The following is a 26154-nucleotide window of genomic DNA, read 5'->3' on the forward strand; positions in this document are numbered from 1 at the left end:
AAGCACTTAACTGTGAACTTTTGAAGTTGTTCCTTACCCCATCACATTACTGGACACGTATCATGGTGCAATGAAATTATGTGTAGAGGCTCGTAGCAGTTGTCTTCTACACATTACTTCCTATGAGGTAACTAAAGATGGAACACAGAAAACAGAGTAACTAAGTAAGAATGAGACACATGGAGGACGCAGGAAATGAGGAGTCTGATATGGGCTGATAATGAAGACCTAAAGGAACCTCTATGCAGTAAGATCAACTCCAGGATGCAACCCCCAAACACATCATCGGTGTTTAAAAGTGTATCAGAAGGTGGGAGGAGCTATTCCATCACTTGATGGTTGACCAGAAACCACAAGCACAAATTGTAGGGTTGTTCAGAAAAGGAAAAATTAAATTTAAGTTGTGTGTATTGGGAAAGGATCTTACACTTACACACATGCAAACATACACACACACCACACACACACACACCACACACATACACATACCACACCACACACACACACACACACACACACACACACACACACTGTGATAGTTTCTCAGGTAAGCAGTGAACCACATTATGAATTTATGATATTGGGAGAAGTCCTTTTTCAGTATATAGATTTAAAATTTTAAATTTGTGTATTTAGAAAAAATCCTCATACATGTAAAAAATTGTTATCGTGTCATACTTGTTTGGTTCAGTACTGAACCAACCAAACACATCCTATAGGTACAATAATGGAAAAAAAAACCCACAATAATGGAGAGATCGTTCTGTATGAAGATTTCAGAAGTGAAGAATGGGAGAGGGAACTCTGGCGGTGCAAGAGAAACTGTTTTCAGTCTCCCTAAAATAAACGTGAAAAGTACATTTTACAAAGTAAGAAAACCAGAAGGTGAAGGCATGAAAAGGTCAGCATAGAATCTCCACACCCAGGGAAACCAGAAAGAGGGGGGGACATGCACTGTTAAATGTACAACGATAGCCCCCAAGGAAGCACTGGCTGTGGTGGAGTCATGGCTGTGAGAACAGAGGGAGAGACCATCAAGGGGAATAGATGTGCACCAAATCTCCATTTATCATTGAAAGAAATCAACAGACAATGTTTAATATAGGCGACCTAACATATCACAGCTAATCAAGTTAAACCAAGAAGCAGAAGCCATTAGGAGTTTTAAATGGAAGATTTCAGAAGACAGAGGATGTGAAAAGTTTGTTACTTTTCATAACCACTCCCTTTTTCTATTTGTTCTTTGTATACTCTTTGTCCTCTTTTAGAAATATATTAAGTGTATGTTGACATTTAAAGAAATAACTATTAGAAAAATAAAATTATAGACTATCTCTACATAAAATAAGTTATGCTGCATATTCTCTTACTTAAACACCGTAAAGCTGAGCAGACATTGTAGCACGCTCTTAAAATCCCATACTCAGGAAGCTGAAGCAGGAGGATTGCTATGAGTTCAAGATCAGCTCAAGATACTTATCCAGATACCATCTTAGTTTACTCCCCCCAAAATATGCACAGAGAAAAACTTTACAAAAACATTCATTTAATGATCTCCATGCAGCGAGATTTCAGAAGGGCCTGACAGTGCTTTTCATAATTTTCTGTATTGCTTGAATAATTTATATCTAGTTTTAGTTTCATAACAATTCCTTTATTCTGTGCCTCGAGTTCTGGGAGATTAGTGAGATATAAATAGGGTGAAGTATAGGCAGGAAATCCATTAAACTGTTACAGAAGCCTAAGTGGAGGAAAAATATAGTGTGTTGACAAAGATGTTTACCATGGCAACAAAAAGGCAGGAACCTGAAGTACAACATAATTCGGCGGGAGAAACAACGGGGCTGGTTGGCTTAGAGGTTGGCGTCCAATAAGAACTGGGATGAAGCCGAGGTGTCTCGCTTGAACTAAGAATAGATGCTACAGATGGAGACAGAATACACGGTGCTATTCCCAAGCTGGGAAAGGTGAGAGGCAGTATGGAGAGTTTGACTTTATAAAGTCTAAGTTTAAGAATTTTAGGAACGTAAATTATAATCCTATAGTTTATTCACGTGGCTTGGAGCTCAGATAAGTCCGTGCTGAACATATAAATTAGGGTGTCTGTCAACAAATACATGGGAACCTAAGCTATGGGTGGATACATGGAGCTATTTCAGAAGGAAAAGACGCTGTGCTTCTCAGGGTGACGGAAGGGTGCTACAAGCCCAGTAGAAGGACTTGTTCTTTATTCTTGGAGAAAGGACACGGGCTCATCAGAACAAGAAAGGAAGAGGCAAGAAATCCAAGTGCAAATGAGTTCTGTAGCTTCCTGGGGAAGAAAATGGGGTCTAATGGCCGTTAATGTTCTCCATCTATATGAGGTAAAGTCATCTTCTTGGAGGGAAGAGGGAAAAGAAGCGGAACATACCGCTAACAGAGAGATGAGAAAGCCTGAAGTAGTCACCAAGATGGCGCCGAAAGCGAAGGAGGAAGCTCCTGCCCCTCCCAAAGCCGAAGCCAAAGCAAAGGCCTGGAAAGCTAAGAAGGCAGTGCTGAAAGGCGTCCACAGCCACAAAAAGAAGATCTGAACGTCACCCACTTTCCAGTGGCCCGAGACCCTGGGGCCCCAGAGGCAGCCAAAATATCCTGGAAAGAGTGCACCTGGGAGAAACAAGCTTGACCACTATGCTATCATCAAATTCCCACTGACCACCAAGTCAGCCGTGAAGAAAATAGAGGACAGCAACACACTTGTGATCTCTGTGGACGTCAAGGCCAACAAGCACTGGATCAAACAGGCCATGAAGAAACTATGATGTTGATGTTGCCAAAGTCAACGCCCTGATAAGGCCTGATGGAGAGAAGGCATATGTTTGCTTGGCTCCTGGTTATGATGCTCTAGATGTTGCCAACAAGATTGGGATCATCTAAAGTGAGTCCAGATGGCTAAATCTAAATATACACTTTTTTTTTCACCATAAAAAAAAGAGAGAGAGGAAGCCTGATCTTAAGGGTCATTGATCTTGTTCACTTGTTACATTAGCTATGAGCTAAGTAATCCTGACTCATTCTGTTTAACCCATCCCCCGAGTAAAAGAATATTAACATTCATGTAGACATACAGAGACTCCTAAGATGTTGGATCTTAAAATAATTATACATTGTATAGCAGAATTGTCATGATGCAGATGATAACACTGACAATTAATTTAAACAGCTTACCTCAAAGTCAGTTGTTGGCTATGGTGGTTTGAATAAATATGGTTCTCATATCCTCATATGTTTAAATACTTGGTCCCAGGTTGGTGGAACTGTTTTGGAAGGATGAGGAGGTATGGCCTTGTTGAAGGAGCTGTATCGCTGGAAATGGGCTTTGAGGTTCCAAAAGACTTCTTCCATTTCCAGTGTGCTCTCTCTGCCTTTGATTGCCGTTACACTGTGAACTTTCAGCTGTTATTTTCCCTTTTTCTTTTCTTTCCTTTTTTTTCTGACATGCTTTACTTTGTTACACTGGACTCTAATCCTCTGGAAAGATAAATGCTTCCATTTACAAGGTGCCTTGGTCATGGTGTTTAATCATAGCAATTGGAAAGTATCTAATACAGTGGCATAAGTAGAAATAAAACACAAGCTTGCAGGTTCTTAATATATTGGTTTGAAAGTTTATACGCACACATTTCTTTGGGCTTTACAGATAGCAATATTTCTCGTGATAGACTTCGGAACATTTTTGTGAGAATCATCTCTTTCTTGTCAGCCCTGAAGATTAAACCTAGATCCTTACACATGCTAGCCAAGTGTCCAGTAAACGAATTATGACACATATTTTTGTGAGGAGATAATTTTTAAATGTACAGATAACTAATGACTGTAGAAAGTGTCTCTATTTACTATAGTTCAAAATGGAGACCTTTCATTGTCTGTGTAGTCAGATTTTGGTATCTATCTCTTTCTATGTTGATGGTTATTATTTGAGACATAATTTACTATCTCTTATATTCCATCATTTTCCTAAATTTCTGCTCAAAATAACTTCCACGAAGTAGAAAAAAATATTCCCAAATTCATTTCTGTCATTTGAGTTTTTTTCCCTCAGAATTATATCCACATGACTCTGTTTTTCACACTCCAAATGGCAGCCACCTGCCACCTCCTTCACCCAGGCAACATTCCACCAAAATTCTACTCCGGATAAATAGCATCCTCCCTGGGTAGAGGAAAATGTACAACATGATATTTACCCTTACTTTTTGCAAATATTTTTGTTGGATTTTACAGTGCTACATTAATACAGTTTTTGCCTTTGTGGATACTGCATTGAACCCCCACTCCCAGCTTCCTCTAATGTCAAAATCAATCCCCCTGCCCCCAGATAGCAAGCTTTTGGCTGGTATTAAACTCGTTACTTTTGAAAATGTTCTTTGAAATACCGTTCTGTACAGCTATGCGCATTGCAGAGATCTTCTAATCAGACACAACTTTGAGATCATACAACCCCTGCCATGAGTGTCCAAAGAGTTTACTTCTTTCACTTGTCTGTAGTGTTGTGTGTGACCAAAGGCGAACGAAAATGCAGTAAAAGACAGTGAAGATGCTTTCCTCTCTACTTACAGGAAGAATAAAGACAGCTAGGAAACAGGGCCGCTGGGTTGAGAAAAGGCAGTTCCACGGCAGTGACAGCTGGAGATGAGTTTAACCTGAGTCTAACGACAATTTTCTAGTGAGCTATCAATATGCATTTTAAACTTTGTGAAGTAAGTTCTTTTTTAAAAAATTTTTTTTTGATTATCTACAATCACATATTTTCTACTGCAACTTTTTTAAAAATCATTTTTCTCCCGTTGGAGGCAAGGTCCCAGAGCCGTGGTAGAGAGCAGTGTTTTCACTAGATTATATTTATGAGCGTCGCGGTCAGTTCACTATATGGGAAACTCCCGTGGATATGTTTTGAGAAAAATCCTATTCTCTCCTACGGTAAGTCACTGAGCATAAGCTATGAAAAAAACAACAATTCCCAGGCAAGAACGATGTAGGTAGTCAAGGGAGATGAGATATGACACACATTGGCATATAAAATACTGTTCTAATTATCAGAAAGGTAAAACCAAGGGTTTGGTTTTTATTGACTCCCAATCAGAACAAAGTTCTCAACTATGCCAAGCGTGTGGTCTAATTTTATGTCATCTCGACACAAACTGAGTTCAGCAGAGAGGAGGAAACCTCCATGGAAACAAATACCCCCGTAAAAGCAGGCTGCGGGCAAGCCCTTAGGGCATTTTTAAAAATAGTGGTTGATGGGAGAGGACACAGCCCGTTGTGGGTGGGGCCATTCCCCAAGCTGGTGGTCCTAGGTTTTGTAGAAAGTAGGCTGAGCAAGCTATGACGAGCTAGAAACTAGTAAGCAGCACCCCTCCATGGCCTCTGCATCAGCCCTTACCTCCAGGTTCCTGCCTGGTTGAGTTCCTACCTCCAGGTTCCTGCCTGGTTGAGTTCCTGTCCTGGTTTCCCTCAATAGACAGTGACTTGAAATGTCTAAGCCAAATAAACTCCCCTGCCCGTTTTGAATTTTGGTCATGGTATTTCATCACAGATAGAAATCCTAAATAAAACCCCACATATACGTAACAAGTGTCCAGAAACTTTTGAATTTGCATCTGAAGGAAACTTGGTAGAATTTTTCTTTCCAAATTCTGAAGCAATTCTTAAAATTTCATAATATTACCAAAAATCAAGAAAATATATAATTGATTAAGGTCTATAAATTTCTATCAATCATGCTGGAAGAAATATTAAATCCCCTTGATTTGGGCCTTATAGAAAATATTACAAAGTTAATGGTTCATGAAGATGTGACTAAGATTGTGGGGAAGCGGTGTTTAAATATATTAGTTGCGTAATAAGTATATTATTTCTGAATGCCTCTGTGGTAATCATTAGCTCCTCTTTTTAAACTGTTATTTCTTGAAAATGATTTACACATACATTGTTTCTTTTTTATTCTGAGAAAGCACTCACATGGGCATCTGATTTTCAGTCAGTATTATTGTAATATTATTTTTTATTTGATTATGAATGTAGGTAAATCTCGAGCTCCAGAAGCTTCAGTGGCTTTGATGACACTTCTGCTCTGCTACCCTCGCTGGACATTATAATTTGGAGCTGGGCATCACCCCGAATAAAACTCAAAGGGAAAAAATGTAAGATACTTTCTTTCCATCCCGTCAGACCCTTCACCGCATGGAAATGTCAAGAGCTTCAACAGAATACAAATACCTGGTCAGAAGTCATGGTGCTTTGCCATTTGTCTAAGCCTTTCCCTAAACATAGATGACTACATTTTACTTTCAGGAGGTGAATAGAAGAGAAATGTTAAGTGGGGAGGGGTGTATCTCCCAGTGGTTTGCCTGACTACTAAGCTGGTGGACCACTAATTACAAGGGGATGGCTCACTTCTCTTTCTTACACAGGAACCAAACCCTGGTCATAAATTACACAGACGTAGATAAGTTTTGATACTTCAAGTTACACATTTGCCATTTGCAGAAGCAGCAAGTGCCTTTGTGACAAATGCCTGAGGAAACAAAGTCAGGGAGAAAGGCCACTGAGTGATGTTGCCATGGAGCAGCTCAAACCACAAATCTAGTAACTGTTTAGTTACTAATGGGGAAAAAGTGATGAGGTAAAACTTATCCAACATGCATTAGTAGCTGTTTTAGCAGGAGATTCTTCAAACACAGACATGTTGCGTTAATGCAAACTGAGAATAGCTTGAGACACTCAAAAATCCTGTTCTAAGAGTACTGTCTGTCTGTCTGCCTGCCTGCCTGCCTGCCTGCCTGCCTGTCTTTATCTCTCTGGATTCTTTTTCCTCAGTCTCCTTGAGGTATTGTAAAGACATTTAGGAAGTTGACACTAAGCCTCTTGCGACTTTCAGGGGATTCTACAGCAGTGTTCCAGCTTAGCTGCAGACCAAACAGGAAAAAAAAAATAAAAAGAACATTTGTTTCTATTTTTTAAATTTGGCCACCTGTTTGTAGTCTCCAGGGATAGTTGCTCTGTATCACATAAATGCAAATGATGTGAAATTATCTTACGATGTTGTACAGAATAGAAACACCTCAGGGTTGAGGAGGGGAGTAGAGCAGTCTCTTTGTCCTCGACTTTAATTTTAAAAACTTAATCCAAGGAAAAATGTTGAGAGCCTTGCCCTGTAGCTTTTCTTCATCTGGATTCTCCTACTGCGTGCTATTGCCACACTTGCTGTTTCTTACACTTCCTGTGTCTTCCCCAGCTCCACAACCAGAAAGCAAAGTACAGACATCACTAAGTTCTTTGCCAGGAAGGTTTTCTTAATACCTTTAATATCTCCCTACTCACAATACCGTGTGATTATCACGAGAGAGTTGATAAGCATTAACAGTAACAAATCTAGGCTTATGTCAAGTTTACTGTGAACCTAGCCAACAACTCCTGTCTGGTAAGGTCTTGGACACAAACGAGAACCCTCTATTGCCACATCTGTAAAATAGGGTAATCTCTAACTTCATTCTCTGTAATTATCCTTACACTCACAGAGAGTGTAGCTCTCCCCTCTCCTCTTCCTCTCTAATGGAGACTATAACAGAGATAGTTCAAGGGGTTAAGAGCAGAAGACCCAAGTGTGGTTCCCAGCACTCATCCAAGAGCTCACAGTCACCCTTACTCTACTTCCAAGGAACCCTACGCTCTCTTCTGGCCTCCACGGGTTACTGAACACAGGGCATTCACTCGTACCAATACACATCTATGCACACAAATAAAAAAAATGACACAAATGAACCCCATATGAACAACAACACCAACCAACCAGAGCTTCCAGGGACTACCCAAAGACTATACATGGACTGACCCTGGGCTCCAACCTCATAGGTAGCAATGAATAGCCTAGTAAGGGCACCAGTGGAAGGGGAAGCCCTTGGTCCTGCCAAGACTGAACCCCCAGTGAACGTGAGTGTTGGGGGGAGGGCAGTAATGGGGGGAGGATGGGGAGGGGAACACCCATAAGGAAGGGGAAGGGAATGTTGGCCCGGAAACCAGGAAAGGGAATAACAATCGAAATGTAAATAAGAAATACCCAAGTTAATAAAGATGAAAAAATAGAAAAAAAAGATAATATAATATGTATAAATTCCAAATTACACTGCATACACTGGAAATTACTTCACATCAATTCATAGAGCTCTTCCAAATCTATACTTTTTAGAGTAAATAGCATTCCATGTGTGAATGTTCCCCAATATATGCTACCAGTGGCTGGTGGTTGAGCAATTGGGCTATTTTCAGTAATTTGCTATTATAAATGATCCTTCTGCGAATAACCTTCTACATATGTTGTTGGCTCTTTGCCGTCCCCACATTTGTGGAAATGTGTCTCCAATCCCCACAGGTGGGAATTGCTGCTGTGTTGAGGTATATGCGTGTATAATGTTGATACAGAATGCCAAATCTCTTCCCCAAAGGCCATAGCATTTGACAGTCACAGCAACAATATTTTAGAATTCGTATCTCATAGCCTTGTATGCAAACTGTCTGTACTTCACCAAAGATGGTATCTCAATGAAGCTTACATTTTTATTTTTCTTATTATCCCCAAAGTTACAAAATTATATATTTGGGAGCCTTTTCTGTGAAGAGAGTACAACCATTGTTCATTTTGTATTAGATTGTTAATCTTTTTTTCAAAGATCTATTCAAAGATGAGAGATAGCAGTCTTATAATTGTCTATCAAAAACTCAACATGTCACTCAGTAAAGACAGTGGTCATCTGGCTCCTGGAACTATTTGAGTGTGGTGAATGTTTTGTTCATATCTGTCATTTGATTTTGTCCGTAATACATGGTGGTTTGAATGAGAATGGTCCCCATAGGTTTACATACTCGCCTGTTTAGTACCTAGCTGATGAACTGTTTGGAAGGATTGGAAAGTATGACCTTGTTGAAGAAGGTGCTTTCTTGAGGTGGGAGGAGTGTTCTTGTTGGAAGAGGTGTTTTCTTGTTGTAGGAGGTGTGGCCTTGTAACAGATGTGTTCTTGTTGGAAGAGGTATTTTCTTGTTGAAGGAGATGTGGTCTTATTGGAAGACATATGTCTCCAGGGTAGCCTTTGAGGTCTCTAAAGCCAATGCCAGCCCTAGTCTCTCTCTGACTGCTCCCTGTGAGCAGGATATAAAGCTCTCAGTTACTGCTCCAGTGCCATGCCTGTCAGCTTCCCACTATGATGACCATGGCTAACCTTCTAAAACTGTAAGCAAGCCAATTAAATGTTTTTCCCTTTTTATAATAACTACCTTTGATCATGGTGTCTCTTCACAGAAATAAGAACAGTGACTAGGACACAGTGGTTTTGGACACTCAAGTATTTCTAATGTATTTGAATGTATCAATCTTCCCCTGGCTCTAGAATTTGGGTTATATTTAAGGATTTACTGGTTATTTAAGGATTCCAGTAGCTCTCTGCCAGTTATAATCCTCAGTATTGGGTCTCTGGCCCATGTTGATTACTCTAGTATAGTCTGTTGTAGGATGTGAAGTATGAGTACACTCCCGGTTGCTCCAGTCCATGTTTTCCTGGTTATTTGAGGTTTCAATTTTATCTTAAATCTCCATGTATGTGGGTAATTTTGTGTTTGAAATTACAGTGCTTTTCTCGCAGAAAGCACAACTTCATTTTGTTGTAAATAGTACTTTTAGGTGGCTGGAAGTGGCAGTGTATACCTTTAATTACAACACTGGGGAAGCAGAGGCAGACGGATCTTTAGAGTTCAAGGCTGGTCTGGTCTACATAGTAAGTTCCAGGACAGGTCTATGTAAAAAGACCCTGTCTGAAAACAAACAAGCAAACAAGCAAACCTAAAAGGAGTAAACATTTTACTGATTTTTTTAATTGCATACATTTACAGAATGTGTTTGAGTATATCTACCTACCACTATTTTTCTTCATCTTCGTTAATGCTTTCTGTCTCAACTCCCTCCCAACTTCATGTCCTCTTTTGTTGATGATGATTATTATTTTAATTATTAAGCCCCCGAGTCTACCTAATGCTGCCCCACACACATGAATGTAGGGTCATCCACTGAGGCATGTACAATCTATTAGTAGACATATCCCCAAAGAAAATGACTGTCCTTTCCTCAGCAGCCATTAACTGCAAAAGTTTCTTCTTGAGGGAGTTGTTATGGAGGACCATTAACCCTGTTCCATCATTCATGCTGGGACTTTGAATGGCTTGATCTTATCCAGGTCTTGTGCAGGTGTTGATGTGTGTAATGGTCATGCCGTGTCTAGAGGTCTGCATTTTATAGCTCTTTGGCTCACCTGCTGACTCTTATATTCTTCTCAGTCCCTCATCAAAGATGCTCCCAGAGCTTTGGATTGGGAGTTGGGGGGGGGGTTGATCTAGATGATATATTCACAGCTTAGGTACAACTACCATTTTAAAAACAGAAATATTTCTCTCTATGAAACTGGTAAAATTAATTAGTCTTCTGTTTCATCATGAAGCTTCTAAGCTATTCTCCTATGCTAATTTTTCAGTATGAACTTTAAAATCAATTTATGCAGCTTGTAAACAGGGATTTTTTTTTTTGCTGTTGTATTTATTATATTAACCTGAATAAAACAAAACTTTTATATTGAGTTATTCTATAAAATAAATAATTTCTATTAATTAAGATCTAGTTTTGAACCTTTCGGTTATATTTTAAGTGTCCCCTTAAATATATTTTGTATGTCTTTGTTTATTGTAAATGTTTAAAACATATATTAAAGTTTTCGAGTTTTTTCTATTACATCTCCTAACTGGCAAGTGTTTGTATCCATAAGATTATTAATGTTTGAACATCATAGTCATATCCTGTTGCCTCATGTAATCTACTCATATTCAATAAGGATTTTGGTTTTCCAAGAACACTATTTCATTAATAGCATATAGAAAAGTTCTATTTCCTCATTCTGTATCTTTAGGGCCCTTCTTCCTTTGTCTGTCTGGATGCATTGTTCCATGCTCCCAATCCGAGATAATCATGGAGATAGTAGGTTTCCTTCTTGGGGCAATTTCTGAGACAGATAGCTGTAAGAGTGTTTCATTTCCCGTAGTATAGTGAATGCAATCGGCCAGGACAATGGGCAAGAGTCCTCGGGGCAGTCTGCCTGCTTTATTTGTGATGGTCCGAAAGATGTGTATCTGCAGAGTTAAATTTAAGATCCAATTTTCTTTTAAGGTAGAAATCAAAGGAACTCCCTTATATTCCCTCAAAGAAGTCTTGAAGAAATTCTCTTGAATTACATGCACTGAATTGCAGGCTTCCTTTCGCAGTGTTGATGGGGGTCTAATAAACACCACAGAGGACCCGGTAATAGCAAGAAAATTCGCCTTTGTGAGACCAAGACTTCAGGCAAAGGCCAGATGACAGTACAGGTCAGTAACGGACAACTAGACCCATCTGCCTTTATGGTCTTAACATATCTGGCTCTCCTCTCTGTCCCTTCAAATGTGTATGCGGTGGCAGATCCTTTTGTATAAGAGATCTTGAAATACTCAGACATAGAACTACAGACCACTCATTTTTGGTAACATGCTCTAGCCAAAGGCATAGGAGTGCAACTGTAAGTTGTTTTTGCATATAAGTAATAAATAAATAGTAAGTAAATAAGATACTGAGTTTTTTTTAAAATCACAAGTTCCTCAGAATATGTATTTAATAAATGTTATTCAGTAAGGATAAATTCTTCAGAGTCGTTTGGAAAACAAGTCCCACTAAAGTAGTGCACTATCTTAGGTAGCCAAGGAATTTATAGAACAAAATATTGGTGCCCGGGAAATGTCAGCATATGAAACTATCAAGCAGAAGTTATGATGTACCAATCCGAGAAGGAAGATACTATCACATAAAATTCTAATGTCTTCCTTACTGACTTGCATTTTCTCCAGATAAATCGGTCAGTATGAACAAACTTCTACAGCGCAGAAAAGAAGTCTTTGGACACGGGTATTTTCCTCCGTATTTTCTGAATTTCTCACTAATTTTACTTACTTTTTAAAAGTGACATATAAAGGAGTCCCGTGTATGTATTTTAGTTTGGTTTAGTTTTGTTTGAGGCAAAGGGCCATTGTGCATTGCCTTTCTACGAAGTTGCATTAGCGGCATAATTGCATCAGTACCTCATCATGTATGCGAACTTCAACATATGTGCGAGCTTTTCAACATGGCAATGGCTCACTAGGAAGGAGATCAGAGCTCCTGTTTATAAGGAGATCATAGCTAATGCCAGAGGCAGGAAGATAAACTGGTAATTGCTTACAATTTGGGGACAGCAAAGGACCATGTGATATTATGAAAGAGGAAACCAAGAACAGTTCTGAGGATGCTAATTTCCCAGAGAGCTGGGAGAGAAAGGATGGGGCCTGAGAGGGGCAGGTATGATTAATAGAAGGCAGGAGCTCGTAGTTTATAAACTGGATGTTTGTGGGAAATGGAACTGCTTCTGAGATAGAATTAACTCCTGATTTACTATCTTATTTCACTGATAGATCTTAAGGGTCTGTAAAGCTAAGAACATCGTTGATGATCAACTCTGTATTTATTTGCAGTATCTAACACAGTACCTAACACTTTTAAAAAGACTCAGTTGAGAACATGTTTCTTTGTTCATTTTTTTAGAGATGGTTTGCGTGATTAGAAATTAGCTAGCCAACCAGAGACTAGTAAGACGCACCCACATTTTTTTTTTGGTACCTTTTCTTTTGAGACATAGGCTCACTAAATTACCCAGGCTGGCATTAAACTCATTTTGTATCCAAGGTTGGACTTGTTACCCTTGTATCTCAGCCTCCTGCATAACCGTGGTGACAGGTGCATGCCATCAGGTGTGGTGACAGGTGCATGCCATCAGGTGTGGTGACAGGCGCATGCCATCAGGCCCAGATGATATTCTTATTTTCCTGCAGGAATAATCTCTGATTACAGATGGGAGCTGCCACACAAGGTTAGGGTGTGCTTGGAGTCGAACTCACGCCCTCAAACTTGCACAGCAAGCACTTTCTGTGCTGAGCCATCTCTCTAGCCCTAGCAGAGAAATCATGAATGAATGGGTACAGAGACTCACATTCTACCTCCATTCTAACAAAGAGAGTTCTGTAAATACTATAACTTTGGAACATTAAAATTAAATCAAGCTTTTGAAAAGCTTACAGAATACCTTCAGAATGAAATTTAGATCAGTGTGGAAGTCAAAACTAGCAAAATGAAATTAAGGGGTGCTGAGATCATTCACACTAGTCCCATCAAACCGTCAATATTTCACCAGCGTTGAAAGGGCTGTAGAGATAAGGTCTAAAACTCGACTCTTACTGTAGGGTGCTTATGCCAAACTGATGACACTGGTTAAACAGAATTTGTTCACTGAAAGGAAACTTGTAACCTTTTGTTGTTAAGTTTATATCATTATTCTCTTCTATCTTTTTCATTTACGTATTTATTATAAGGCATTTCCCTGTGTATCCCAGGCAGGCCCTGACCCTGACAGTCCCCTCGGTCTCCACTACTGGGATGACAGATGTGTATGCACAGCTAATCACTTGTCTTTAGCACGCACGTTACATAACCTCCATCGCCTCACCCAACCCCATCATGCTTGAAGATCTGAAAGTCAAGGTGCACATTAAGGACTGCTGCAGTTTACATGCAAATATATATATATTTTTTAAATAAAATATTTTTACAATTTAAGCGGAATTTTAATTTGGATATAGGTTAACCAAGTAATTGTCTTTCAACAAAACTAGCCCAAAGTAACTATGCTACTGTGGAATTTCTCTTACAATCTATTCTGAAACAGTCTTAAAGTTTTCTATCTAAAATTCTTTTTCTTTTCTTTTCTTTTTTTCTTTTTCTTTTTCTTTTTTTCTTGTTGGTTTATGTCTTTGACATTTTCATGCATGTATATAATACATTCTCTCCTCCCATGCTCCTCTTGTCTCCTATCCCTGTCACCATCCCCTCTACCCCACCCCACCCCATCCCACACACCAGTCAGTCATTTTCTCAGATTCATGACTTTGGGGCCAGTTTGGTGACCCATTTAGTTTAACCAGATCTATTTGTATTTTTTCATTTGAACATTCTCTGCTCGGATCTTCGGCCTGCTTTTCCTCAGATCTTCCAAGACCCTCACCCCCACCCCCATTAGTCTGTATACTTAGCATTCTAAGTATAACACGGCATGGAAAATTTCTTTTCTAGTTCTTTTTAATGTTCGGTATGCTTCTTGGACTTGAATGGCCATTTCTTTCCCTAGATTTGGAGAATTCACTTTTATCATTTTATGTAGATACGTTCTATGCCTTTGGCTTTAAATTAATTTTTAATTCTATTTTTATCGTTTATGTGGTTTTTATCTTTTCACGGTTTCTGAAAGTTCCTGAATATTGCCTTCATGAGTTGTTTTTTTCCTAAATCATTTTCTTTGATCACACGATCCAATTCTCTACTGTGATTTCAAGCCCTGATATTCTGTCTCCATCCTGATATTCTGTTGAGAGAGCTGTCTGTTGAGTCCTTATTTGACCAAATGAGTTTATTTTTTTTTCATTTCCAACCTCACCTCAGGTTGGGTTTTCTTCCGTATTTCTCTCTCTTTGATGAATTCAATTCTCATATCATGATCGGTTCTCACCGTCTCATTCAGCTCTTTGTGTTTTCTTGGGCTTCATCCACAGATTTGCTCAGGTCTTCCTTAAGTTCGTTCAGGTGATTATTTTTGCCCTCCTTGGATTCCCTGAGCTCCTTGAGCATGTTGGTAATTGCTGTTTTGAAATCTGTGTCTTGGGTTTCATCTAAGCTGTTCTCGCTAGGGACCATGACAGTGGGGTTGAGGATACTTGGGATGGCAAACTGTCTTTTTAAAATATCATTCATGGTTTTGCAATTGGATCTTGACATCCGGAGTTGCCAAGATGTTGGCTTTCTTTTGACACATGCTTATATCCACCTGGCTAGAGACCTGAAGTAGGACATCTAATATGTCATCAGAATGTGTGTGTGTGTGTGTGTGTGTGTGTGTGTGTGTGTGTGTATGTGTATGTATATCTGTATTTTGAGCAGTTGTGGATCTCTGTAATAGTCTCCATCTATTGTAAAATGAACTTTCTTTGATGAGGGGTGAGAACTACATTTACCTGTCACACCGGTTTAGGGAAATGGAGGTAGCAGGTTCTTTCTAGGGTCTATGTCCTTCAAGCTACCAGTGTTTGGTTAGGCTTACAGTGTAGGCATGAATTCTATCATTGAGCATGCCTCAAGTCCACACACACACACACACACACACACACACACACACACACACACACACACACACACACACACGAGGGGAGGGGCAGGGGAAGGAGAAGGAGATCAGAGAGACAGAAAGAGGTGAAAATAAAAACAATTTTAAAGTAAAAAAAAGTTTTTATGATTGACCAACAGGAATGCTAAGAAATGCTCAACCACTCTGATTATAAGAAAAACACAAATGGAACCTTTGATAAGATACCACCTCATACCACTTAGATTGACTAATACAAAAGAACTAACTAATAATGGTAACAGATGTTGGCAAGAAAAAAGAACCTAAATCTGGCACCAGAAGTGGGCATTTTGGAAACACTTTGGTAATGCCTGGGTATGGGGGAAGAGGTAATTCAAAGTCTCCCTCCTAGGTCTCTATACAAAGGAACAGCAACCAGTGTGTTGAAAATGGCTGCAAGTCCAAGCTCATTGCAGTAGTGTTCTCGGTAGCTACAAGATGGGAACAAACTGAATGCTTATTTTTTTTCTTTTCTTTTTTTCGGAGCTGGGGACCGAACCCAGGGCCTTGTGCTCGCTAGGCAAGCGCTCTACCGCTGGGCTAAATCCCCAACCCCAAACTGAATGCTTATTGACAGATGAATGGATTTTTTTAATGTGGATAATACTGTACACTTAAATATAAGACCTGAGAATATGAAGCTGCTAGAATAAAACAAATATTATTATACCTGCTGTATATAATACACAGAACATGTAATTTCATGTATATTTATTATATATATTCATATATAAACACACAATTGAGTACTATCCAGCTTTTTTATTAAAAAAGCAAAGTCTGCCATTTGCCACAATGTGAATGAGCCTAGAGAACATTATGCTAATTAAACTATGCTAAGCATAGATAAATAACTACCGTCTGATGATTTTCTTTAGTGTAAAGATGGGGCCTTAGATTCTCCATGTTTGTTTTATTTCGTGTACTTCAAGTCCAGCAGGTAATAACCACTACCGTGATGTAATTTCTCATAGCCATGAAGCCTTCTTAAGCCTTTCCCTTTGGTACTAGCACAGTGTTTACCTTGGCGATGAAGTGGAGGAAGGCAGCCAGAGGCACGTGAAGCACGAGGCAGAATTTCTAACAGCCTCGGCAACAACTTCCGGGCAGCCACACATATAAGCTAACATCCGAAAAAGTGCCTTGGCCTCGTTTTATTGTCTCTTCAAGAGAGAAGGAAAAGATTAATGAGAATTATTGCATCGTGGGCTAAAATGTTCCTCCCTGGAAAAACAATGCACAGCTGAATCAAAGTTAGTTCCTAGTGCATGGTCAGCTGCTGCGACCTTTATTGGGGTGAACTTCCTGAACTAGTTAGAACACAACAAACACCATTTATTTCAAAATCAGGTCCTGCAATGTCTGCTTAAACCTTTGAAGCAATTACATTATCTTAGAATAAAATAAAACGTACCAAGGTTCATAACACCTTTCTTGATCTGGCCTACCTACTCTGGCCCTCAAGACCCTCTCCCTCCCTAACTATATTCACCGACTTCTTCACTATTCCTTTAAGATGCTATTTCCTTTCTCAGCCCAAAGTAACCCAAAGAGTGAAAGGACTGTTTCTAAGTTATGGAATAATGCACCAGTGTAATAGATTAACCTCAACTATTCATCACCTAATATATAAAAAGTACCTTGATATGAACTATAGGCATTAATTTAGAAACTAAAACTACAACCATTCTAGGAAAGGACTGTTCTAGCATTTTTTGTGAACTGATGTAAGGCAAATATTTCTTTAGTAATATACATAGTTACTTAAACAAGATGTAGAAAAACTAACTGATAAATGTATTTCATCAAAATCACAAAGTTTTTACCTCTAATTTTTTCATTTCTAACATTTTAAAATATAACTTTCTATATTATTGTTGTTGTTGTTGACTTTTTTATATGTAGCAGTTATAGACCCCAGAGGAGAACTTACTTATGCCACCTTTATAAACCAGGCAATTCATAACTTCATTCTAAACATGTATCCCTTATACCCAGAGGTAAGTATAGCTCTCACAACCTCATCAAAGAAGCTTTTTCCTTTGTTTGTTTTCTGGGTAGACTATTATGGAAATCCATACCTGACCAAAATTCAGACCATGAGGTGCCCATCCTTAATTGATGATCTATAGTAAAATCCCTACACTTGATGCTCAGGGAGCATTGAGGAAGAAGAGGGCAGAAAGATTGGAAGAGCTAGAGGACCAGGACATCTGCTGAGATAGTGCTTTTGAACAACAAGAAGCCTCATCCACGAAATCTTAACAACATGGCTGTCTAAATAAGACCTGAATGACAGCAATACCAGCTGAAATGCCAACATGGGTGGGGGAAATCTCACAAAACTCCACCCTTAGATGAAGAGCTACAAATGAAGATTAATGACTTCTAAGAAAGAGAAAATGAGTCTCCTCCATGGATGAGTGTATATAATGAATATTAATATTCTGTGTGTATTAATTAATGCAGGAAACTATTACAGCAGTACTTATTCCTTAACCTGCTATTTTCCAAATAAAAGACACACAGACCTTATGAACAAGCCTTTTAGAATTACAGCTGGGCATAAATCAACCCTCAAAGTTAACTTGTCTACCTCCCTGCTAAAAATCCCCATAATTACTTGAATCTGTTCCATTTGCGCTTGGCTACATGTTTATAGTCTAGACCACTCCCTGGCAACTTCCTTCTTCCTCCTCCTTACTCTGCTACATGGTCCCTACCTGAGACTCCAAGCCCAAGAACTCTTGTCCCACTTACCTCTCTTCTACCCACCTATGGTTAATAAAAGAAGCAACTTTTATTAACCAGTCTGGGATAATGTGGAAGGCAAGGTTTATACTTGGAACACAGTATTTAGCATTTGAATAGATAGCAGCACCAGACCAACCCCCACATAAATGATCTGATAAATTATCCATCCCAAGAGGGCATCCCTATATACAAGCATATACAGGTAACCCTAGAGTCAAGAGGGTTTGTGTGTGTACATGCATGCATGTGTGTTTTATAATTTATTTGTTTATACCTTTAGTCAAAGGCTACTTTCATCCATAATCAGTAAATGCTAGTGACTATAGACACCCATGGCTACTCTAGATGCTAAGAATAAAGACAGATGAGAGTCCAGGTCTAAATTGAGCCATTTATACTGTCCTCTAAAGCTTAGGGAATATTGCAGAAGATGGAAAGAGCATAAGAAACAGAAGATAAGAGAAAGTACAGAGAAGTCCCATTCTCTAGATAGGACGTAGCAAATATTAAACAAACTTAAAGCAGCTTTCACTAGGTCTATACAAGACAGGCCCTCTCAATATAGCTAAGGTATAGGCAGGGAAAGGTCTCATGGGACTCTACCCTTGATTGATGGCCCATGTGCTACTGATTTCCTCTGGGGCACAGGAGTCACTGTCTTCTATAAGATTACCAATCCCAAGGCCACAGAGACATCCCTGTGAAACTCAGAATCTGAAACAAAGGGATCTGAGTGGGAAGATTAGTAGGGGTGGGGAAGTGAACAGGGAAGAGAGGGGTTGACTGACGGTGGAGGTGAGAACAAGTGGAGGCCACTTGCAGGAAATCGCAAGAAGAGGTTTAATTAAGAAAAAAGATGTCGGAGGCTGGAGAGATGGCTCAGTGGTTAAGGGCCCTGAGTTCAATTTCTAGCAACCACATGGTGGCTCACAGCCATCTGTAAAGGGATGTGAGGCCTTCCTCTGGTGTGTCTGAAGACAGCAAGAGTGTAGTCACATGTATAAAATAAATAAATCTTTTTTTAAAAAAAGATATAAGACTGTTTTACCATGCTAAAATAAAATATTTTCCCATCTCCCTTTCTGTTGATCCTGTGCCCCAGTTTCTAATCTGCCCTCTCGTACTGTGTCAGTGATTGGTCCTGTCGTCTTGTTGATTTCAGCAGCACTTCCCTTAATAGGGAAATTTGAATGTGAAATAGAAATATCTTAATTTCCATATTTGGTATCTTAAGTCATTTTTGTAAAATCTATTCTATTATCTTTGTTTTCTTATTCATTTGTTATTGAGTTGAAATGGTTATGTGAATATAAACTCTTTGCTGGATACCTATGATGTAACTTTATCCTAATGGATGACTTTTCCTTTTGCTTCCTGTGGGATGATGTCATTATGCAGGTGAAGGCAGGTACAAGATAGATCAAGGCCTGTCATTGGACGAGAAGGAAGGATGGGCAGGAGAAAAGTCTGAGGGAAGAGGAGGAGACTGGAACAGGAAGGCAGAGGAAGCCTCTGAGAGAACAGGGAGGCTGATATTAAGATTCCACTCTGTGTATTTACAGGTTGTTATGAATGTTCTTAAGGGATGGATGTGTACAGGGCTTTGTATGTTTAGGTGAGTAATTATATCTTATCAATTGGATCAGAGGTTATTGTGTTGTGTGTTCTTTCATGTAGTGATTTAAGTTTAAGAGAGTGTGCGGAGGCTAGAGACACTGGGCTGCCATGGAGTTGGGATGTGTGTTTCTGGCATGATGGCAGCCTGCCTTGGAAACTAGATGGACAGAGAGATGGCTACCAGGCTCAGAGAGAAGCCTTCAGCAGTGTGATATGGGACATGGGACGGAGCAGAGTGGGTGAGACGCTTTGCTGACTGAGATGAAGGTATCTACCAGATATTTTGGGGCACTGCGGTGCCGGATCTAGTGTGGGGTAAAAGTTAGTGTTTTGTTTTTAGTTTTTTGGATTTTTTTTTATAATTTTATAGCAACAAACTTTCTAAGCATGTCTTTCTATGAATAAGTTTTGTTTTGAGAATGTCCTGTGTGAGTGCTGTTTTAACATCATTTCCACCCCACACTCTCCCCAGTACAACTCTACAATTCCTCCTCTGTGAGCCCAACCTCCTCTCACATTCATGATCTCTTCTTTAATGAGTATGCATACATACATACATATATTCTCTCTCTCTCTCTCTCTCTCTCTCTCTCTCTCTCTCTCTCTCTCTCTCTCTCTCTCTTTCCTTGGTTTTGTTCCTCTCGTGAACCTGGACTAAAACACGTGTTGAAGCAACCCTGCAACTGTGAAAATGAAGCCAACTTGGTCATGATGCACTCATCTTGAATCTAGTGTGCAAATATCTTATTGCCAATGCTCACGTTAATATGTAGTGTGTAATGTGTAAGGGAAGATTGATAGATAATTTTTTGTCCTATTCTGCTATTAGGTTAATCCAAGCTTTATAAACAGATTTTTGGAGCATCCTTCCATTTTCTGTTTATGGAACAATTTGAATAAAACATTTTGGGGGACCATTATGGTAGTTTTACATTATTGAGTTAATTTGTATTGTTAAATTAGATGGGATTAAGTTGACAGCAATTAGTTGATTTGTTAACTGGTGTGAAAGCACCTGACTGGACCACATAAGACCGTCCTTCCATGCTCTCACTAATACTTTGCTCTTGGGCAGACCATTTTATTCAGCACCGGACTCCATCCATCACAGATCTCAGCTTATTGATTTATCAGGTAGATATGCAAACATTTGACCTTAAGAGGGTGGGGTGGGCTGTGCCTTGTAAAGTGCCCAAGAGATCATCTGTAATTCCACAAATGTCCTGTACTTAACATGTGTGTTTTTTTTTTAATTGAAAAGCTATCATGAAGCAAGGGACTTGTAGACTTTTCAACATGTGTGCTTGCATTTCAGTGAAAAGGTTACCAAAAAGTTTAGATGAATTTTAAGTCATCTTCCAACCTGAATCAATGATGATTCTATATCTGTTTAGGAAAAAAAATCTAGATAAGACATTTTAAAACCATTTTGATTCAGTTTTTTTGCCAACTACTGAGACCCTTAACCAGACACCTTTCTTAGCCCTACATCACCCCTCAGATATCACTGCTGCCAGTTTGATGGGAGCACTTCCATAATTGATGATTTCCTTTCAGACAACTATATGCTAGTCAAATTGACAATTGCAACTAAGAGAGTGATGATCACTGGTGTGTGTGTGTGTGTGTGTGTGTGTGTGTGTGTGTGTGTGTGTGTGTGTGTATACCACTGAACTTCAGGGTTACTTATGGAACCTTACATGAGGTATTATTTACAGCATTGGAAGCTTACCAAAGGGCACACAACTGAAGAAAATGTCTCTTTCCCTCTGCAATAGAGAAGCAGATCTAGAGAAACTATTTTGGATTGCAAGCGGCTTTGCTAATGACAAGTATGACTTATTCTCATAATTAAGTTCTCGACCCTACCTCCACCCTGTGTAAGTTGTGTGGGGAACTATTATCCACTAATGAAGAGTTAAGACTAACTGGCTTTACTGTATCTGTAAATATTTTCAATAAGCCTTCCTCAAACGATTGTTCTCTCCTGCTGTGCTTTTATAGCCCCCTTCCAGAACATTCTTCCTATTTCCTTCAGAAAGAGCCTGACCTCCCTTGCTTTATTCCTCTATTTGAAAAGCACATAAAACTTTTTAATTTGAAAATCATTACTCTCTGGATCTGCCTATGAATCTTTATTTGAAACAGAGAAGTAATGGGAGTTATTTTGAGGTTTTGACAAAGACTGTAAATTCTTTAATTCTTTTCTCCATAAACCATTTCATTTATGGTCTTGGTTCAGGGATTAATGGATCATCTAGCATAAACTGTTTCTTGCCTCTGGATAAGAGCTGTTCTCTTGAAATGTAAGAGATGGGAAATACTCCTTAAGCCATTATTGTTGTTAATGCTCGTGAAGAATGAGTTCTTATGAAAAGTTGATATAAATATCTCTAAGTATACATCTTTGGAAACCTTCTGAGACTACTTTCAATAGTTTGTAGGCTTTTAAAATTTATTATTAATATTTTGTTTTTATTGTTGTTGTAGTTATGAGAGGTAGGGTGTGGGGTACAAAGGTCAGGGAACAACTTTATAGAGTCCATTCTCTCTGTCCACCTTTATGTGGGTTCCAGGGACTGAAGTCAGGTTGACAGGTTTATGCAGTGGGCACTGTTACCCACTGAGGCATCTTGCTGACCTCTTTTTAGCTCTTTAAAAATAATTTTTATGTTGTATATTTAAGGTTCACAACTTGATGCTATAAGATGGATACGTACATATATAACTGTAGATGGATAGATGGATAGATGGATGGATAGATAGATAGATAGATAGATAGATAGATAATTAGATAATAGGTAAATGATAGAGACAGGTAGATAGGCGATAGATAAAAGATGATAGAAACAGATTTACTTTAGTTAAGCAAGCCAATATATTCACTATATTGTATCACTATACTTTGTGTTTGGTTTATGTGACAAGAACAGCTCAAATCAACTCATTTGGAAAGAAACCTGTACAGTACAGTTTTGCTATTAATGAGCCTGGAGGCTGCTTCAGTGTGCCCCAGGGCTTCCACCTTGGCCAGCCTGTTCTTCTAGTCCCTCCACTGCCAACATTCTTTCTCAAAAGGAAGCAGGGCAGTCTGATACTGGCTGGCACTTTCTTCTTGGGCCTCTAAGGATCTGGACAGTGGATCATTTCAGCTTTGAAATTTGGCTTTTGCTTTTTCATCATTCCCCATTTAAAGATGACATTGAAATGTTGTATTCCCAAGAGTTAACAATGGAGACCACCACTCAATGGTATGCTGTGATGAATGCTTAATGTATTAGTCACTAACGAGCTTTTATGCCAGCTTGTTTGAATTGTCAATATTTTTTTCTTATTTCTTAGGGCCTCTGTGCTGAAAAGTACAGAGTCCTAAGCTTAAGTACTCACTGGGAAAGAGTGCTGTGCACATTGTTCTTCAAGTGTCTATACTTTTCTATTTTCTGTCACAAAGCCTATAGAGTGAGCAAAGAAACAGGAGAGGCCTTGCAAAGGCTGCCTGCAAACTAACTCTCAAAGTTCATTACCTCTCCCTTTTTTAGAAACATCCAGAAACCTTCCCAGGCCTCTTCAGGTAACAAGTTGTGTAACCTCTAGCTCTTAAACACAAGCAAACCTCTTCTACTGTTTTCCTGGTATATACTTCCTCATTGAGCCATCCACTTCACCACTACCTGTGACAAACAATATCCTTCTTATAATAACCCAGTAGGCTCAAAGTAAAACAAACCCATAGAAACTCCAGCATTTTTTTTCTTGGTTCAGAAAAAAAGAGGTCAGGAAGGAAAGAGAATCATAAGGGGGTTGGTTTTGTCTCCCTTGAACTCTCTCTAAAAAGACCAAGAATAAACATTTCTGTAAGCTTATACCAGAATTTGAAAGTTCAGCCAGAAGAAAAGCAAAGCTTGTCCCCAGAATGCCCTTCCTCCTACAGATCAGCTGCTCTCTAGCCAAACATAGGAGGCCTCCAGCCGAGTGTACCCTGAACATCCTCTGTTTATCACTTCCTCAGTTTGGGTCATCATGTCAGGCACTAGGAATAGCACCAGGTACAGAGGAAACTGGTCAACAAAGCCATCTTGCTCACCCCTGCACTTATTAATCCTTTTAAGTCTTCACTGACCTTATTGTGTGTGCTTTGTTTCTAGTCTGTGAAAGTCAGGAAAGGACAAAAGTTTTCCTTCCGTTTTTATAGAAAGGAAAATGTTCTAGAATGCAGGCCATCAGAATCAAGTTCTTCCAGGTCCAGACTCCTCTACAACCTGCACTGGTAGCCTCCAGGACTCGTCCTAGAGGATCCCATGGCAACCCCACACATCTGATTCTCCTCCCATGCCATTCCCTCCTTTCCCTTTTTAAAGGATGTTATGTTGTGCCTGTACGTGTGTTTGTACATGATGGGGGTCACACACACGCTTATACATGTGCATGTGGAGGCCAGAAGTTGACACCATGTTTCTTCCTCCATTGCCCTCCAGTGTTGTGTTTATTTGTTTGAGACAGAGTTTCTTGCTGAACCTGGCTACAGTGCCTGGCCAGCAATCTACTGGGATCTACCTATCTCTTCATCTGTTGCTTCTCTCTTGGCAGTTGGCAGGCTATGACAAAATACAGCATAGGCCACTGGGTTGGGAATTGGGTTGTCAGTCCAGCTTCAGAGACTGGAACAACTCAAAAAAAGACACATCACAGAATAGGAATATGGAGGCACTAGTAGATAGACCGGATCAGAGAAAAAATTGTGTGTGTGTGTGTGTGTGTGTGTGTGTGTGTGTGTGTGTGTGTGTGTGTGTTGGTGCACAAACATGTTTGTACATGCCTATGCAGGGCCAGGGACAACCTCAGATTGTATTCCTCAGTCACTATTCATGTTCTTTTGTGACAGGGCCTCTCATTGGCCTGGCCAGCAAGCTTAGGATCTTCTTGTCTACACATTCCTGGGGTAGGGATTACACGCATGTGACATTACAAGCATGCTTAGCCTTTTCTTTTCTGTAGTGGGCTCTGAGGATTGAACTTGGGTCCTCATGTTTGCAAAGCGAGTGTTTTACCGACTCAGATACCTTCCCAGCTCAAGACAAATACCTTAATAGACATTAATGTATCAGAGTACCAGGAGAGTGACTCCCATTGTGGATGACACAGATCCATGACATGACTGGCATTTAACTAAGGCAAGACAGAGAAGAACTGGGAGTAACTAATCTCCACAGTACAGTAGGAGCCATAGGGAAGGAGTGGCTTGTGGAAGGTGAGTCCGAAGATGGAACTGGACACTCAGAGGTTATGGAGTGAACAAAGCACACCAAACTCTCATCTCTTCACCAGATGCTCTTTAGAGCCTACAAGAAAGACAGGAACCAACATCTAGAGCTTGACTCAAAGACAAAACCCATATGACATAACAGATCCCCATGTCTTGTCTGTCAGAGTCAGTATTGAGCAGTGCCCAATGTGAAACTAAGCCTACAAGGCCAAAGACTGAACTGCGGTTTGACAAGGCTTTGTGAGAAGGATGCAAAGCAGGATCTATGCTGATTTTGATCCATGTTTTGAGGATATCGATTGGGTATCTAGCATACTAGCAGAGTCACTAAGTGGCAGACTAGAGAGGTGAAGGCCTTTTCTTCCCTTGGCACATACGTTGCAGAAAAGACATGGTTAAGTAAAGTAAGTTCTAAAAAGAGGAGTGGCTATGCAGTGGCCAAAGGCAGGAAATACCACAGATTCTCCAGAAGAAAATGATCAGAATGGCCGCAGCCAAACATTCATGAAAGAAGATTCATGTCTATATTCAAAATCATGAGTATATCAGAAGCCTGAACTGGAAAAACCTTCAGAGCCTATGCCTCTGTGCCTCCAATCTGTACAGACAAAAACACCCTAGGCACAGAGACGTGCTGATGAAGGCAGCAGATGAAAGGACCTCACAAGCATGGTCCTTGTCACCATTTTCGTGACAGGAGCATTTCAAAATTTCCATCTGCCAGGTCTTGACTTGTTTAAACGCATAGAAGCTGCTAGATTCAAGTTCATAAGCAAGGCCTTCCTCTCTTGTCCTTATCCATCACCTTGGACAAGCTTCTGAGTTGAGTAAATGCTCCCAGAGGCCCTTGTCAAATCTGGGATTCCCTTGACACCTTCCATTCATTTCCCAGCAAAGAACGTTCACAACATTGAGTGAGGATGAAAACAAGGGAGAGCAAAGGAAAGAGAGCAGCAGAATCCATGTTCTTGGGTAATCCTGAGCTCAATGGCGGTCTGGCACAAGTTACCCAAGGCCTGGTATCCTTGTCTATCAAGTGGACAGAGTTACCAAGCCAACGTGAAGCTACCCTGTCACTCTAGTGTCCAGGAGCTCAGTTTACACTGACAGCAAAAGAAAAACGAATACATCATGATTCACTGTGCTTAAAGAGAT

General features: G+C 39.7%; 1 pseudogene; it reads left to right on the forward strand.

Annotated features, from left to right (window-relative positions):
* The first annotated feature begins 2450 nt into the window (after positions 1-2450).
* Positions 2451-2913, forward strand: LOC116898112 (annotated as a pseudogene).
* Positions 2914-26154: the final 23241 nt, after the last annotated feature.

The sequence above is a fragment of the Rattus rattus genome, chromosome 4 (genome assembly GCF_011064425.1).
Source record: "Rattus rattus isolate New Zealand chromosome 4, Rrattus_CSIRO_v1, whole genome shotgun sequence".
Taxonomy (NCBI): Eukaryota; Metazoa; Chordata; class Mammalia; order Rodentia; family Muridae; genus Rattus; species Rattus rattus.